This window comes from Eubalaena glacialis, chromosome 12 (assembly GCF_028564815.1).
Source record: "Eubalaena glacialis isolate mEubGla1 chromosome 12, mEubGla1.1.hap2.+ XY, whole genome shotgun sequence".
Taxonomy (NCBI): Eukaryota; Metazoa; Chordata; class Mammalia; order Artiodactyla; family Balaenidae; genus Eubalaena; species Eubalaena glacialis.
The window spans coordinates 39666396-39682411 of record NC_083727.1 but is presented as its reverse complement, the minus strand read 5'-3'; positions in this window follow the sequence as shown (position 1 = coordinate 39682411).

Here is a 16016-nt window from a genome sequence, read left to right as displayed (position 1 = left end):
TAAAATTACAGTGCTGTATGTCAATATATCATGATAAAACTGGAAGGAAAAAATCATAAATTTAAGTTTAAATTATTTTTCTTGACCTCAGAGGTAAACAGTTCCTTACGCTCCTCTGAGACCAGTGAGAACAGAGCAGAAAGACCAACGGAAGGCTTATCAGACTTTCACTTGGACAAGAGACTTTAATGTTTCACTTGGATGAAGAGCTGGAGGGTTAGTATTTAGTGTCTTTATAGTATGGGAGAGTCTAACTTGGGAAGTCATAAAGGAATGAGGGAAGCTCTTATCTATTATTTTTCTGGTGGTCTATTACCCTGCCTGCCTCTTTTGAAATGTATGAGTGTATTGGGTCTGACACTAGGGGGATTGCCAGATAAGTTAAAACCTTTCTTAGCTTTTCCATATCCAATGAAATGTCTTTTGTTAGAAGATCCTTCCAAAGATTGAGAAATGATAGACCAGATGGCAGTCCTGCTGGAAGAGATCTAGGAAGCTCTGCTATCATTACTCCTGCCCCTGTGAGACGTTAGATTAAATTTATGCTTTGAACTATCTGTGCTACTTGTACATGTCTACCAGAGATGAGCTTTTAGATGATGAGTGTACAATGCCAGGCCCAGCACTGGACTTGGAAGAGATGGAGATAAATGATTTGAGTGGAATCCTTTGTAAGTCTGGTGTATGAGGAACCACTTAACATACAAAGTGTATACAGAACTAAGGCTGAATGGACCTAATCTTACCTCTAAGAGATTATACATCATTAATGATTGTGAGTGAGGCAAATGGCTATTTAAAGTATAGGTTGACAATAAGTATAAAAGAAGATCTAATTAAAATGTTTAGAAGCCAATCAGAAAGAAAATATATTAAGAATGGAAAGAACGTAAGAATGGTTACATGTACAAGATTTTAAGGTAGTATCTCCACCTTATTGCTACATATTTCTTTAAATAAGTATCATTTTTTCTCATCTCATGGGAGATCAAATGCATAAGTTAAATTAAAATTTACATCTACAAACCAGAGGTTAAATATGTCAGTACAAAAGTTATATCATTTGGAAATTATAACTAATCTTAGAGTAACTGAACCATGAATAGAATTCTAACCAGGTGTTTTATTTTTGCATAAATGAATTCAATAAATAAATAGCCCAGTAGCAAGCCAGAGGCCTGTGATACACTGATTAAAGATCTAGTGGATTTTTTTTTTGCTACATTCCACATTTAGAAGAAAGATGCAAAAATACTAAGTAAAAATATCTCCTGTCTTAGTATTATTAACTTTTACACCACTGAGATTTATGTAAAATTTTAAATATAAACAGAACCAAAAAAATGTTAAATTACATTTACCATATTATTTATTCATGGTCAGAAAAGTGGCCTCAGTTTATTAAGAAAGGATTTTAAAATGGAAGGTTGAGATTAAGTATGAGTTATCTGATGAATTTACCATTGTTGTAAAATATTAAATCCATTAAATACCTTACTTGAAAAGTATTATGATCAGTGGGAGAGTATTTATCCAATACAGTGAGGTAAGATATACAAAGAGCAGCAGATGGTCTAATGAATAATTGAACACCTTTTAACTTGACATGGTTTTCACTGAACTGACCTATCTGGGCTACCTTTATTTGCTACTTTTCTACACAAACAACTGGAAGCCTAATAGCTGACTCAGTTGTTGGGTTAAAGCTGAAAGGGGTCATAGATTATTTAATTCTCTTCCTCTCTCACAGCTAAAGAATGTTAAGTCTATAGAAGTAAAATTAAGTTATGGAAGTACAGTTGCCTTCCTTATCCGCAGGTTCCACATCTGCAGATTAACTCAATGTGGTTGGTTGGAACTGTGGAAGCCGAAACTTGGGTACAGCAGGAACGCTGTTTTATAAAAGGGACTAGAGCATCCCCGGATTTTGGTATCCGCACAGGTTGTTGTTGGTGGTGGTGTGTTCTGTAACCAATCATGCTAAGTCCTTGCAAAATATATATGTAAACTGTTTCTCTCTCCCTCTTTGTTTTTCTTTTCTTTGATTAAAGATGACACACTCAAATTAATTTGGTTTTGAGATTTGAGAACTTTGAAATATTTCCAATGGAAGGTAAACTCTTTTTGGTAGGGGTCATGTTTTGTCATGTTTATGTCCCTAGCAATTACTAGAATGCTTAGGGCATGATAAATGTCCTCTGAAATGAATTAAACTTAACCAAATCGATGTAATTGACAAAGGCTTAGTGAAATCATGCTTTGAAATCACCTATTCAGAGAGGGTTTCAATTTTCCACTTTTTGGGTGGGTAAGTTTCAACTGTCTAAATTGAAAGTAAATTGATCTATTGAGCCAAGGATGGCATTGACAGAGAGGAACTTATTTATGATTCTGTCTTAGTTAGGTTTCTCATTATTCGTTTTGTAATTATTAACTGCTGTCTTGATACCGTCATATGTTTTCCTCATTTTAATATAACTACATTTTATACAATTTATTTCTGGCTGTCCTCTCAGTGGACTGATAATTCAATGTTATAAATTACGTTGTCTGTGTTTTGATTCATCTTTTTTGTGTCCTCACATAGTCCTTTTGCCTTTGAAGCTACTACAACTTCTAAGAAAGCTTAAATAAATGAAGAGATGTACAGGTTAAGTGCTAAATGAGAGGAATGTTTAAGAACTGGATAAAAATGGTTATAGTTTTCTTTTTTGTCTGTAACAAGTATTAAATTCATAAGTCTCTTCTTCAGGAAGGCCTTCCCCCATACTTTCTCCTTCTTGACCCCTTCTTTATTCAGTGTGTGTACGGACTACATACAGTTGAAGTTGTAGCAGATGAGAGGACTTGTATTTAGGGGAAAATTTGGATAAATAAAGCAAACTAAATAAATGATAAGTGTTTATCTTTTGTATCCCTTCTCTCTCTTTTTTTTTTTGAAAGCACACATTTTGTGGCCTAGATACATTTACTTAAATGATACCTATCTGTTTATACATTGCTTTGTTTCCTGGTATTATTTCTTGTTAAGTCCTTATGGAAACATGGTAGATTCTTATATATGCCTTGTTTATGTTTATTGAATGAACGAATAAATGAAGAACAGAAATATGCCATGTAGATCTGAACATTTCTGAGAAATAAATCCTCTAGTCCTATCCCATCCTAATACTATAGTTGAGGAAATGCAAGTCTGGAGAGGTTGCATAACTTCTAATTAGCCGCAGAAGGGAGTTAGTATCCATTTCCTTTGATTTTCATACAATATGTTTTCCATTGTAAAAATATTCAATACAACTCCTGCTAAATTGATAGACATTTTACGACTCTTGACTCCAGGATTGAGGAAGTTCTTACTTTTGTGCCTGAACCTATTGACCCCAATATAACTTCCTACTATGGAAATATCTCTTAGAGTAAGACATATACCATAACCCAGAAATTCTACTTCTCAGTATCTACTCTAAAATAACACATGTATATAAGATACATAAAAATAAATGTTTATTTCAGCTACCTTTATAATAATAAAATCCTGAGAAGAACTCAAATGTTTTTCTGTATGGTGAGTGGTTAAATGAGTCTTGATATTTTTATTTTATGAAATACTATGCAACAATTAAAAAGAATGAGCCATACCTATGTTTGGTAACAGCAAGAGAATTCTAAGACATTGTGCAACAAAAAATGAAAGTTGCAGACTATCTACGGTATGTAAAACACAGAGACGTGAAAAACAACGTATATAGTAATTCTGGATCCACTTGACATCTCTGTAAAAGCATTAACAAAGTGTGGGGGACTTCCCTGGTGGTCCAGTGGGTAAGACTCCACGCTCCTAATGCAGGGGGCCTGGGTTCGACCCCTAGTGGGGGAACTAGATCCCACATGCATGCCGCAACTAAGAGTTTGCATGCCGCAACTAAAAAGATCCTGTGTGCCACAACTAAGACCTGGTGCAGACTAAATAAATAAATAAATATTTAAAAATATCCACAAAGGGTGGGAAATAAATACGCTAAATTTTTGATAGACACAGTTATCTATGGAGAAGGTGGGACTAAAAGTTGAAGGTGGCTTTCATAGGTGGCTTGATTTCATCTCCATGTTTAAAATTTGTAAAAAATAGGATATATTCATGAGTTATTTGTGTAATGTAAAAAAAAAGTTTTTAAAAAGTATGTTATCCAATGAAAACTTAATATGCCTCTATTCTGACATTCTTTTACACTAGGGGCTGGGAAAGAATATGCAGATATGCAAGAGGTGGTTGTCATTCCAAGCTGGCTCAAGTTCTATAAAAGAGATAACACAAATAAGATATTGATATTTAATTATTATAGGAAACAAAAGTATAAAGAGTAAGGGGGCAGTAATGAAAGAAGACGGCTAAATTGAGTAAGCTTTTGTCAACAAAGAGTTATTTGTTAATAATAAGAAACCAATGTTTTTCAACTTTGGATAAGTAATCCTCAAATATTCACTATATCATATTCTCCGAAAAAGACTAGAATTTTCAAGCTTTGGCTATTCTGAAATATTTTATCATTTGTTGTTTCTGCCCTTAATCATTATGTATGTTTTGACATCAATGAAAATCAGAAGAAATAAGTAAAAATCAGGACCAGGAAAAAAGGGGGGATATTTAGACATATAGTTAGGAAGAAACAGTGAAGTATACAAAAATGCTAAATTATTGGTAAAGATGAGTGGTGTCCAATTAAAATATTTATCTTTCTGAGCTCTGAGCCTACTGCTAGCAAATATGATGTCTTAAAATGAAGCCTTATTTAGGAAGAGCTTCATGAATAGCTATTTTACATCAGATATGATTCACAGCGATACTTTGTGAGTTTCATTTGTGGGAAGTTATGTAGTGTGGAGGTTAAGATCACAGGCTTAGTGCTTAGTCATACCTAAGGTTTGAAACGTGATTCCACTGCTTAAAGGTTGTAAGATCTTGGGTAAGTTTTATTTAACTTATCTGTGCCTCAGTTTACTCTTCTGTTAAAGGCAATAACACTGCATAACTCACAGATTGTTTTGGGGGGGTGGGGGAAGGTAAAGAAAGAAAAGCACTTCGCTTAGCAGGCCTCAGTCAGCTAGGGAAGAGTTACTTTTTCCCCTCCCGTGGAAGTGTATAAACCTAGACAGACAGTAAAATGATAGCCTTCTAACAGTGTTCTACAAAACAAAGTGTAGATCATTTTGCTCTTTAGTTAATCTGATTAATACAGACACAAAAGATACGATGGTTTAATCCTCAAGGTGAGCTTTTCGGGTTTTAGGTAAGAGCAGAACAATCAGACATTTTTCTTACTTTAGCTGGGCCAAGGAGAAAGGAAGAGTCAGAACGCGGCCAGAGAGAGACTGGAGATAACGGTGATAGTGGGAAGATGATGAATGCTCACTGTTCTGTCATCAGGGCTGTCCTCTGCTCACAGATGATAACTGACGTCTATGGACAAGGATTGGGGGAGAAAATAGATTGAAGTAGGTAAAATCGTGAAGAGGATCTGCCAGTGGTAAACTACTCCACAGCTGTGTGGTTCCTTTAGAACTGCCCCTTCCCCTCATAGGTGTATCTATCATGAGCTTTACTTAAAAAAAAAATGGATCTCATCCATATGGGCAGGTTATAGTTTATCCACCTCTTAAAGTTATCTTCAAGTGGGAAACATCACACACTGCTGCAACTAAAAACATCCAAGTTTCTCCTTGTTAAATAATTCTACAGTTAGCCAGGCCTTTCATCTAATTCCTATTTCTCAACACACACACATATCCTCTCCCCCCACCTCCAATGCATATACACAGTTGTTGCCTAATTAGGAAAACTTTTTATGACTATATGCTTTTCCTCTGAATAACTAAGGGGCTACTGGAAATTATTGCTTTTCATGATTACTTTTTTGCATTAATAGACTGATATCTACTGCTTCCTTTACTAGAAACGAAAAATGTCTATTCACCCTTCTTTGTAAAATAACTGTCTGTAGATTAGAATGCATTGAAAATGAATTGTCAAGATAGTAGTTGGAATCCAAGTCAAGAACTCAGTATTCTGTTTCTGGTCTTAATACCAACATTGACATAAGATAAGCCAATACAAGTAAGGGTACATGAAAACTATTGGTTCTCAAAGTGTCTTCATCTGGGGAAGGACAGAATATTTGTAATGAGCAAAAAGCACTGTATTTTCATAACACCAGTTGTTTCATGGATACCTAACCAGAAGGTTTTGGCCAGGTAGATATAACTTTATCAAACATTAGAAAGTCAAAGTTTTAAATTTTTATTTTGTAAAAAATTAAACCTTTGTTCCTGTCAGTTTCATTTATTCAGGATTTAGCCAATGAGATGTGGATTCTTCTTGTATATTAGACTTTATCCAACAGTGAGAATGACACTGAACTAAATTTAAGCATCTTCCATTTAACTGCGGAAATATAACCCTTCAGATAAAAGTTTGGTTCAAAAAAGTGATTACCTATACAGAAGGTTTTAAAAAGTGAAATGAACTATGTTGTTATTAATATCGCCAACTGGGATTCTATACATGGGGTTGCAAAAGCTAACTTGCTTTACAGTCTGTTTTACCTTTTTTGCTTTAATTTCCAAGAGGTGAAGAACCAAATTTAATGTTTAATCTCAGTAAACACAGGCAAAGTGGTTGATATATTTATTTCATTGCCTTTATACATTTTTATACAAATCTAGCGTAATTTTATTTTATAGAGGGTCTTCTATAATAATAAATTCTTTTTGGAAGCTGATAGGATATCAGTTAAATAGAGGATAAATAACACAATTTTTTAATTGCAAATTATCAATACTACCCTTTAAATGCAAGAGGTTGTGGTCTAAAACAGGAGAACTAACTAACCTCTAGCATCCTTTCCTGATCTAAATTTCTAGTATTAAGACTGAGGTTTTGAACAACTATATACAACCTTTCCATCAGAACAATGAAAATTGGTTTTATTTTAAGTTAGGGGCTTGAGTAAATTCTGGAAAATTCTAATCATTGAAAGAATCATGAAGGAGTTGCAATTTTAATATTGTGTAGTCATATACAGTGTCTGATATTTCAGAATCAAGAGATCTGGGACACATTCCCAGGAAAGAAAGAACCTTGCTTTCTTGAATAGTTTTCCACAGCACCTCATCCACCCACCAGAAACTTTGCCTGTAAGTTGCATTTATCATCACAGAAATCAGATTCAATTCATTCAGCACTAAGATTGTTGTACAATGACAAGAGGTACAACGTCTCTTAGAGTAAGAGAAGTACAGTTTATCTAGAATAAAACCTCAAGTTTAATGATTGAGTTTAAAGATGCAAGGTGATGTATAGCAGTGCTTCTTAAACTTTAACATGTATAGGAATCACTTGAGGCTCTTGTTAGACGCACATTGTGACTTAGTAGGTCAGGGTGGGGTCTGAGATCTTACATTTCTAACAAGTTCCCTGTTGGTACAAATTCTACTGGTCGGGAATCTAGCATAACAATGATGAACATAACTCTGATATTTAGGGTCAGGTAAAGTTAATATTTTTTACCTGAAACCTAAGAATGTTTGGATTTGAAATCTAAGAATGTTTGGAGGTCACTTTCTCTCATGAACTTTCACAGACTAAAAGTATTGATGGCAAAGGTGTGCGGTGCCAGGCTAATATTTTCAGCCATAAATCATCCCTTTACTGAGAGGATTTGTTTACCGGAATGAAACTAAATCTTCTAACAAATCAAGCCAACTGTGCTTACAGATCTGTGCACATGGATTTGGGGGTATACACAGAATTCTTTCATGTATCTGTGTTATTTAATTTTCCTTATTTTGGATGCCCCAGATGGCATGATATGAACCAGGGGAAGGGTGGGAAAACAGTTGGATGCAGCAAGTTTATATGCTTTTAATTTTCTTTTGAAATACAGCAGAGATTTGTATAAGCTGTTTATAAATATCATAGAAATGTTTGTGGAAAAATGGGAACATTTATTAATAAGGACCCATTAAGTCATTAAGTTAACGTAAAAGCTGAGAATAATATCACTGTTGAACTGAGAAATAATTTTTATTTGTTCCCCTCCTTGAGATGTAGCCTCATGTTGCTATTAACAGTGACTTTACCAGGTGATTTCTGGAGCATGACTTGGAATCAGCTCCTTTTCTGGTAATGAATAATTTATAAACAGATAACATTCACAATTGTAAAAGTACTTCAAAAGCAATATAGATAGAATTTCAATATAATCCTAGTTAAGACTATCCTTGTTTGACCTAACATAAAAAACCTTTCTTAATTTTCGAGAGGAAGGCCAACACCCATTACCATTTTATATGAAAATTTAGGCATAAAACTCTGTTCCTAACAACTTCTGTTCTACAGAAGTTGTTAGGAACAGAGTTGAGAATAGAACTGGTTATCTCAGAGTTGTGTCCTCCACTAAATTCTCCAGATAAGTTTTCCTCTGAGCAAAATGTTGGTGAACAGAATTTGCCCTTTTTCTTGAAGATTTATTTCATTCAATCCAAAACATTTATAAAAGTGTGCATTGTGTGCAGTGAATTATTACTAAGTGTTTAGGGGAAAAGGATTTATATGAAAAACAAAACAACTAAAACTAAACAGCAAAAACAAATTACTAAATGGACTTCTGCATCTAGTCAAGATGGAGTGATAAGGAACAGATTTACTCTCCTTCCTGAAACAACTATAAAAGCAGACAAGATACATGGAACAAGGTTTTTCAGATATTGAACATCAGGCACCACAGGATAGTGATCCCTGAGAAACAGGAAACAAATAAGGTAGGCACTATGATTCCCGTAGCTCAGTGTCTGAAGAGAGATTCCAGGCGATAGTGCGGGGAGGGGGAACTCATGCTGAGTCTCGTCATCTCTTAGAGTTGAAGAAACAGAACTGACCATCTGGGGAGCCAGAGCGCCTAGAAGTTGCAGGGCAGAGTCCGTGTGCATAGACATCTTCACAGAGAAAACTCCTGAAATCTCCAGAAGATCTCCTCATGTCTTCAGTTGGGTACAAATCAGTTTACTCATGTAAGGAAACAAGAACCACCTGCAGGAGTAGAATGACCAATCACCAAAGGTCACACCGAGCTGAGAGCAGTTCATGTTCCTAAGTATGGGATTTTAGTCATAATTCAAGAGACATTCAGTAGACCCCAAAAGTTATTACTTCAGCAGTAGAGCATAGTAAGCCCTAGACTAATGGCTTCTCTTTAATCCTAACTCATAAAACTTAATGGAAAGCCTCAAAAGGATAAACTCTTTCCAAGTAACTTAACTATGGCCAAGAACAAAGTTCAAGAATACTAATAGGAATACAAAAATATCCATCACCCATCCAACAAGGCAAAATCATAATGTCTGACATCCAATTAAAAATTACCAGGCATGTACAGAAGCAGGGAAATATAGTGAAGAGAAAATGCAATCAATAGAAACAATCCAAAATTAACACAGGCAATGGAATTAGTATGTGATGACATTATAAAACTCATGGTAGTTATATCCCATATGCTTATGAAAGTAGAGGAAAGATTGAGCATATTAATGTGGAAGACATGAAAAAGACTGAGATCATACTTATAGAAATGAAAAATCTAATATCTTGAGATGAAACAAACACTGTATAGAATTAACAAATTAAACACTACAGAGCAAAACAAATCAGTGAGCTTGAAGGCATAGCAATAGAACTATTAAAACAAACAAACAGAGACATAAAGACCAAAAACAAATGAACATCAATGATATGTGGGACAACTTCAAGCAGCTTAAGCATATGAGTTAATTGGAATCCTCAAGAAGGGGTGAGCAGAAAAATTATTTGAAGAAATAAATGAAATGTTTCTAACCCAAAAAGTGCAATGGACCTGAAGTGCACAAAACATGAGAGAAACGATACCAAAAACATCATAATAAAATTAGTTAAAATCACTGGTAAAGGGCTTCCCTGGTGGCACAGTGGTTAATAATTCGCCTGCCAATGCAGGGGACATGGGTTCGAGCCCTGGTCCGGGAAGATCCCACATGCTGCAGAGCAACTAGGCCCGTGCGCCACACCTACTGAAGCCCATGTGCCTAGAGCCCGTGCTCCGCAACAAGAGAAGCCACCACAATGAGAAGCTGGCGCACTGCAACGAAGAGTAGCCCATATTCGCCGCAACTAGAGAAAGCCCGCACGCAGCAACGAAGACCCAATGCAGCCAATAATAAAATAAATTTTAAAAAATCACTGGTAAAGAGACACTCTTAAAAACAGAGAATAAAAGACATATTTTACACATAGGATGAAACACAGCAACTCCTTTAAACTATGGGGGAAAAAAAACTGTCAACCCAGAATTCTGTATCAAAGTCTTCCTTTTTACTTAAGGAAAGGAATCTTCATTAAATAGATTGAAATCAGGAAAGCATGGGTCTTGTCTGGTAATCTTTAACATGACTGATTGCAGTCACTCCTTCTTTCCAGAAGTTAAGGAGAGGGTCAGTGTGTTTAGAAAATCTACTCATTCCTCACAGGAGAACCTCAAATGGTTTTTTATCTGGCACTGCATTTAATAAGGAGAATCATGGCTAAGATGCATCTAATCCAAGATACCCAGTGAAATGTTAATGCTAAAGATTATATTTCAACTCTTAAAATACTTTAAATTAAGGAATACATTTTTTTTGTTGTGATCTCCCTTAGATTTATGGGCTAATGTTAATTTTTATAGCTTTTCTAACTCCTGTACAGTATAAGGAAAATTACCAAAAAGAGTGTCCCAATTGGGTTAGGTTTAAATTCTCAGTTCTCAAGGAAATTTTTAAGAGGCTAGCCTTCAAATCCAAATACCCCAGGAACATCCCAGAAGCTTCCTTTCTTAGAAGATTCTATCCACCCTAAATTCTTCCAGTGATGTTAAATTAGAGTTTTCCCCAAATCAAAAAAGACCCAACTTATAAGACAGCTTAGCATTCATTATATTTATCCATAGTTATTGAATAATTCAGGACCATAATAAATATCTACTATGAATGATATAATAGATATTATGAAAATTTTACTGGAGTTCTGATAAAATGTATATTTTCTGATATACTAAGAGACAATTTTAGAGACACCAAGATTCCCTATGTTAGAAGTTATGAGTTAATTTTTTAATTTTTATGATCATCTAATCTTAAATCGTGCATCTCTGATTTTATGAATCTGTGCATGGAAGCAATTCATATAAAAATATATTAAAATGTTTTCAACTATTTCTTATATATGTTGTTAAAAATAAAGCTTATTTGGGCAAATAAATTACCACATACTGGTGAATCACAAAGGTGAATCACATCTTTGTTAACTTTTAGACTTCTTTAACTTTTTATTCTTTTGCCAAGTGTTAAATTCATTATATTGAACAAAGGAGGGAGAATCGTTAGTGTTTTTGTGTGTAATTATATAACTATGAGCAGAAAGGTGAGAATTTACTTATATATTCATGCAAAAATAGTTACTGAATGCTTACCCTGGACCAACCACCTGTCGATGCTGTACCATTGCTCAATAGCTAGCAATTTTTAAAACTAATCCTAAAGCATTCAGAATTGTCTCATTTATTGGAAGAAATTAGAAAGTACTATTATGGAATATAAGAGCTTCATGCTAAGAAACATACAGTATAATTAGGAGGAATTAATACACATGAAAAGGTTTTAAGGATGTGGCAAAAACTAAAGAGAATAATATTTTATCTTAATTTAAAATTGCTGTACTCCTCAAACACATGGAAGAAAGGCTATAAAATTTAGAGAGTAACTTGGCACATGTTTGAATGAATTGATCAGAGGTGGAAAAAAATTCCTCAGTAGATCTCCACAAGTAGATTATTTGTGAACAGGAGTTTGAAGAAATTAAGTGACACTGCTTAAGAGTGGAAGATAGTAAAAAGCACATCCTCCTGCACCAGTTATGAATGTTGGAATGAGAAAGTCACAAGGAGTGGCAAGTGGATTAGCTTATCTGGAAAACAGGATGTGTACTGGAAAATGATAAGAACTGAAATGAGATAGAGATGGGTGGGTAAAGTGTTCTAAATGTTGGGCTGAGGAGTTTGAATTTAATAAGGAAGCAAATTCAGAGACTTAAGAGAATTTCAGAGCAGGGCAATCCTTTAGTCCTATACCTTCCCTTCAGAGAAAACTGCCTTTACTGAAATTTCACAGCATCAGTGGCATTGCCACTTGGGATTAGAACCCAAGATTCTCAGTGTTCTTTTCATACACCCTGATACTCCGCAAAGCGATGCCCCATTGATCAGGAACAGGAGAGATGTGTGAGTACAATGATAATTTGGAATACTTTCTTAGGAAATTTCTACTTTAAATACTAAAAGGAAAGCAGTCTCTTCCTCTTCCTCTGCCTCTCACGCTACAGCCTCTGATCTCCTGAAAGCCAATTGTGCCCCATTCTTTTCAATGCCCAACCTCTCCCTTGGTGGATGTGGGTCTGTGGCATCATTTCTGTCACACAACAGGAGCAGGGTCAACAGCGGGCAGCTCAGGCTCCACTCCCTTCTGCCATCTGCCAGTATATTACCCAAGCTTGATCTCAGGGCAACTTCCTTAGAGGCCACCCAAAGAGGGATGTTGCTCGTATGGGCTCCAAACTTCAATGTAGCTGTGCTGCTGCCCCACTGCCACAATCTAGGATCTTCTCACTGTCAACACTTAGAAAATAATGGATGGAATTTATGGTTCCTGTTCTGTCATGAGCAGAAGGGAGCAAGGCCCAATGAGTGTGATGCTTTTTAAGGAGAGCTCCATTTGGCTCCAGCTATTCAACTAACTCTCAGAGTGCCTGCCAGCTGGAGGAGGAGAATAAAGTTAACAGCACAGCTAGCACAGTAAGACAGTTTCAACATTTCTTCCTCTCCCCACCCCCACCCCGAGGGTTAAGATTGTCCTCTACAAGGCATGGCTTGGGAAGCTAGCTGGGTCTCTGACACAGAGGCACAAGGTCACTCCTCCGGTCCTTCTAAAGCTCATATTTATGGAGAGGGATGAAATGTGGTCATCCCGTAAGCTATCCTTTTGCATCAGGGAAGCACATATGTCCTCTGGAATGGAGAGTGGCTGAAGAGAAGGAGTGGAGAATCTCATTTCCTCAATTCCCTATAACCAGACTTGGCACGATCCAAGGTACACGACTTCTCTCCCCAGTCTCATTTTGTCCCCAAGGACAGATAGCTACCTCTAGGGATATAAAGTCTCTCTGGGCAGTGTTAATCTTCTAGATTTTGTATGTATTAAATTTCACAGCTGGAAAGCTTTAGAAACACTGGTAAGCTTCATATTATTATAAATATCTTGGTTTGCCAAACAGACCTGAAAAGTTATCAGCTGCCAGTGTCATCCAGCCTGGCTCTTCCTGTGGCCTCAGCCAACCTCGCTGTAGCGGACTGAATGCTGGTCTCAGACCAGCATTCAAAAGGTATGTCCAAGTCCTAACCCCAGTACCTGTGAATGTAACCTTACTTGGAAAAGGGGTCTCTGAAGATGTTATTAAGGTAAGGAGCTCCAGATGAGATTATCCTGGATTAACCTGGGTGGACCCTGACCCAAAAAGTGTCCTTGTAAGGAGAGGAGAATACAGACAGTAGGGAAGAAACACAGAGGATCTGTGAAGATGAAGGCAAAGATTGGAGTTATGCAGTCACAAACCAAGGAATACCGAAGATTACCTATAGCCACCAAAAGCTAAAGAGGCAAAGTAAGATTCTCCCCTAAGGCCTTCAGAGGGGGCACTGCTCTGCCAACACCTTGATTCTGAACTTCTGGTTTCCAGAACTGTGAGAGAATAAAATTATGCTGGCTCAAATCACAAAATCTGTGGTAATTTGTTACAGCAAACCGTAGCAAACTAATACACTACACAGACCTGGAAGAGGCTGAAGGGGACTGCTGACTGCCTCTCCCACCCAGGTCTCAGCTAGCTTGCCCTAAAGAGAGGGAACCTAGATGTTACTGGAACCTTGCAGCCACACCCCTTCTCCCACCATTCTTGGTCTCTCCTCAAAACACAACCTCCTGCATTTAATCTCTCCCATAATTTATTCCTCAGAAGGTTGGTGCTACTTCTTGTTTCACCTACACTCCCATTTCTCCACTTCTTCTAAACAGAACTGGCTACATAATTTGTGGGGACCAATGCAAAATGCAAATGTGGGGTCACTTGTTTAAAAATTATTACGAATTTCAAGGCAGGGACAGCAGAACATTAAGACAAGCACAGGGCTTTCTTAGAAGTAGAGCCCTGTCCTACTGCACAGATTGTAGTGCCATGAAGCTGGCCCTACCTCCTAAAATCCATCCTTTCCGACCTTGTGGAATCCTTGTTCAATATTGAAAAAATCCCTCCACTTCATAACCTATTCACACAATGCTTCCTCCATTGTCTTGCTTTAGGTAAAAATCAGCTTTCTTCTGAGAATAGTTTCCTCTGGATCTCCCTTCAATGTAGACTGCTCATTATCTCACACCCTAGGACATGAGAGCCAGCGCTGGCATCCCTGTAGCTCCCCAGTATTGCTTTTGAACTGTGCACCCCCTCTTACACCAGCCCTTGATCCATTTAGGCTCTTGTTCCCTGGATATGTACCTTCTGTCCCAATTCTGTACAGTCATCCACTCAGTTCCTGATCATTCCACCACAGTCATGAAAGCCTTTGGTGTCTGACTCATTCCTTCTCCACCCCACGGCATCACCATTGGTGGCTTCAGTGTCCATGTGGATAGCCTCTCCAATACCTTAGTCTCCAATTGCTTGATCTTCATTCTAAGGAGAACAGCTAACCCCAGCCACAGCTCTTCCATAACCCTGCCATTATTCTGCTACTAAATCCTTTAAGAAAACTATCCCCCCTCCTAACTACAACTTCTTATTTTTCCATCTCTCTTATTTGATTGAGATTTGTACTTCTTTGCCTGCTTTTTCTCTCCCCTTTTATGTCTTCACTTATTTTCCCATGTAGTATTAAGTGAACCTCATAGCTCTGTCCTTCAACCATTCTCTTAAAAATAGCATCCAAGCTTTCTCCTTGCCTTTCCATCAAATCACTTGGCAAAATCCCCAAGTGGGATTAGTGAAACTTTCTGCATTTACAGTCATATATTTTACACAAATTCACAGTTGTGTGGAACTACTGCTATCACCAATCCCTGACTCAAAAGATTTTTTTTTTGTACTTATAGTCAGGTTTTTGCTACCATTCCCAACAGCAGCTACTACAAACCTTCAGGCTCTTTACCTGATTCCTTCATCTTCCTTACTTTCGTAGTAGAAATGAGAAGCTATCAAAAATCTTCAATCTACTATAAATAGACAAAAGCATACTAAAAGTAGTGTTTTCTTAAGTCATTATTCTGTCTTAACTGAAGAAAATGAGGTTCTATTTATTCATTTAAAAACTGCTTATTAAGCAGCTATTTTGTACAGGTACTATTCTAGCTACCGAAGATACAGCTTTCATGGAGCGTACATTCAAGTGGCTCTGATGATTTCAAATACGTAACTTTAAAGTGCGTCAGCGAGGGCTAACAGTTTTACCAAACCTGCCCCAAGATACAGGGTTTACAAGACAAATTTTGTGAGTATAAGGAGTACAGTTTCAGAATTATAAAAATCCAATCATTGCACTGTAACTCATAAATCCAAACATTTTAGCATCTCTATCACAGGCTCTCTAAAATAAATAGGCCTTAGAATAATTTGCCTTAAATAATAATAATATATTTTATTATACACTTGAAATTACACTAAAGATATAAATAACTCTCAATCTCTTTAATTACTATTTGTATGACCATACAAATAACCATGTTTTTATAAAACAAAGTGTACCAGTGTTGGCATTTAGAAAAATCATAAGTTTTACTAACAAGTTATAATTTAAAGAATGTCAACCTTAAAGGCAGGAAGACTTGAGCTCAGAAACTGACTTGAAGTCTTC